At 37.5% G+C, this 2,586-nt stretch overlaps 1 pseudogene; it reads left to right on the top strand.

Moving 5' to 3' along the window:
• The first annotated feature begins 1,538 nt into the window (after positions 1-1,538).
• LOC118858803 lies at positions 1,539-2,319 on the top strand (annotated as a pseudogene).
• The last annotated feature ends 267 nt before the right edge of the window (positions 2,320-2,586 follow it).

The raw sequence follows: 2,586 nt of genomic DNA, 5'->3' as shown, positions 1-2,586 counted from the left end.
ATTGACTGAAAAAGGAAGGGTATTGCACTAGAAAAATTTCTAGCTCCAAATCCTTTTAACTTCCTATATTTTGAATATTAATTGGACCAAGTCCAATCTAGATATTTCCAAAATCTGGATAAATGGGGAAAGAAAAAAGGCTCAGTATCCTTTTCCTGAATGTTAAAAGGTCTAGAGATTCCATATCTTTTGGGAGATGTCACCATTCTTAAGCTGAAATATTGGGCCTTTTATAACATAAAATTAATCCTAAAATAATGAGTACCTTGTCCTGATAGAGGTGAGAATAAGTTTCCTTGTGTAAGGTACACTGCTCAAGAGAAGAGACCAGATAAATTCAAGATTCAAATAGACAGAGTCTGCATTTTTCATAGTTCAGACTGTCAGGATAACAGTAAAAAATAATACTTCGTAATGGCACCTTCATGCTAGAAGTGCTTAACTTATTTATCTTCATAGCATCTATTCTCTCAGTGATAGCATGAAACTTAAATGAATATGTTTAAGGAGTCTTTCAATAGTCCTTCAAGCTCAGCATGTCTAAAACATGCCCCTACCTGATAACTTTCCTATATCTGTTAATGGCATCACCATCCTCTTAGGTATCTAGGCTTGAAAACTCAGCCATATCTTCCTCATCAACCACCTTTCCCAACCCCCTCCCCCAATATCCAATTATCTAAAGTCATCAGTTCCATCTCAAAAATATTTCTCAAATTCATCCCCTTCCTCCTCACTCCTATAAAAGCCATACAAGTTCAAGGCCGTGGCATCCCTCTCCTGGATTATTGTAATCATTTCCTAACTCGTTTCCTTCCCTTTAGTCTTCTCTCATCCATCTGTCACTCCACAGTCTAAATAGTCTTCCTAATGCACAGTTTTGAAAGCATCAATTCTCTGATTACTTTCAGTGACTTCCTACTGATCACCGAATTAAGAAAAGGTCCTTTCTAGGCTCCACACACTCACTCCAACCCACCTTTCCCAGCCTTCCTTTATACCACTGCTTTACTTTCACATACTGTTCCTGCCAAACTGAATGATATTATGTCTTCCATTATCAGCCTGCTCACTCTGATTTCCACTTTTCCTCTCATTCCATCATTCCCCAGACCTGGAGTGGAGCCCTTCCAGGGACAGTCCCATCATCTTTACTTATGAAAATCCTCCTCTCGCTTCAAGTCCCAAATTAGTTCCTGCCTCTTCCATGAAGCCTCTCATGATCTCCTAGAAAGAAGTGATTTTTTTCCCTCATAAAATTTCCCATAGCACCTTGAATCTTTGTTTTGTGGTTATAATACTCTACTGTGAATTATTTTTACTTGTTTGTATGACTTAGCCTCCTACTGGATTGTTAACTCCCTAATTCAAGGACCACGTCTTATTTCATCTTTTTATCCCCCACAATTTTCGCAGCCTATTGCATATAGTCCCTTAATCTTTATAAATATTTAAGTGAATCAAGAAGTTATATTCTGAGAGGATCTGAATCTTGGAAGCATTTTCAGCAGGTCTTAGATGGGTCCCCAGCCATCAACATGCCACAAAACAAATACATAGAGTTATACCAAAAACAGTATGGCTACCGCTTTGGATTACCATGAAAAAAGGGAAAGAAAGAAAGCCAAGAGTCTCATGAACATTCAAGGAAAGCAAAGAAAATAATCGGTCTAAAGGTCAAACTCTACCATAAACAGCATTACACTGAGAACATTCCGCTGAAAAAGACTATCAAGATGCATGAAAAGAGAAATACCAAGCAAAAGAATGATGAAAAAACTCCCCAAGAAGCAGTGCGTGTGTATGCTGGACAGAGAGGGACAATCCTGAGCCAAAATCATTTTCAATATGATTAAACAGAAACGAAAAGAGAAAGCTAGTAAATGGAAAGTGCCCTTGCCAAAAGTTCATGCCCAGAGAGAAACAGAAGTGTTAAAGGTTATCTGTATAGGAAAGAGAAAGAAAAAGGCTTGGAAGAGAATAATTACTAAATTCTGCTTTTTGGGGGATGGCTTTACTGAAAACCCACCAAAATCTGAAAGATTTATTAGGCCAATGGGTTTATGTTTTAAGAAGGCTCATGTAACTCATGCTGAACTTAAAGTTACTTTTTGCCTTCCCATACTTGGTGTGAAGAAGAATCCCTCCTCCCCACTATTTACAACTTTGGGTGTTATTACCAAAGGGGCTATCACTGAAGTGAATGTGAGTGAGCCAGGCCTTTTGACACAAAGAGGCAAAGTTATCTGAGGAAAATATGCACAGGTTACCAACAATCCGCAAAATGATGGATGCATAAATGCTGTCTTGCTTGTTTGATTGACTATTGAATGAAGTTCTACACCTTTGACAATTATTAAAGATTCTACAATATATCAAGAAAACCACAACAGTTACCACATTGAGCAGTCACAAAGCAAAACCAAAGATGCAATTCTACACATAAGTTGTTTTGATTTGAGATTACCTTGGAAAAGAGATGAGGCACTATTTTCTATTATTTTATGAGACTTTTTCTGATTTTGGTGTGGCAATTAAAAATAACGTGTAGTTACTCTGACTGCTGAATATGTTGAAATCCTCTCT

The sequence above is a fragment of the Trichosurus vulpecula genome, chromosome 7, assembly GCF_011100635.1.
Source record: "Trichosurus vulpecula isolate mTriVul1 chromosome 7, mTriVul1.pri, whole genome shotgun sequence".
NCBI lineage: Eukaryota > Metazoa > Chordata > Mammalia > Diprotodontia > Phalangeridae > Trichosurus > Trichosurus vulpecula.
The sequence above is the reverse complement of the archived record's forward strand: the minus strand, read 5'-3'. Positions and strand labels throughout refer to the sequence as shown.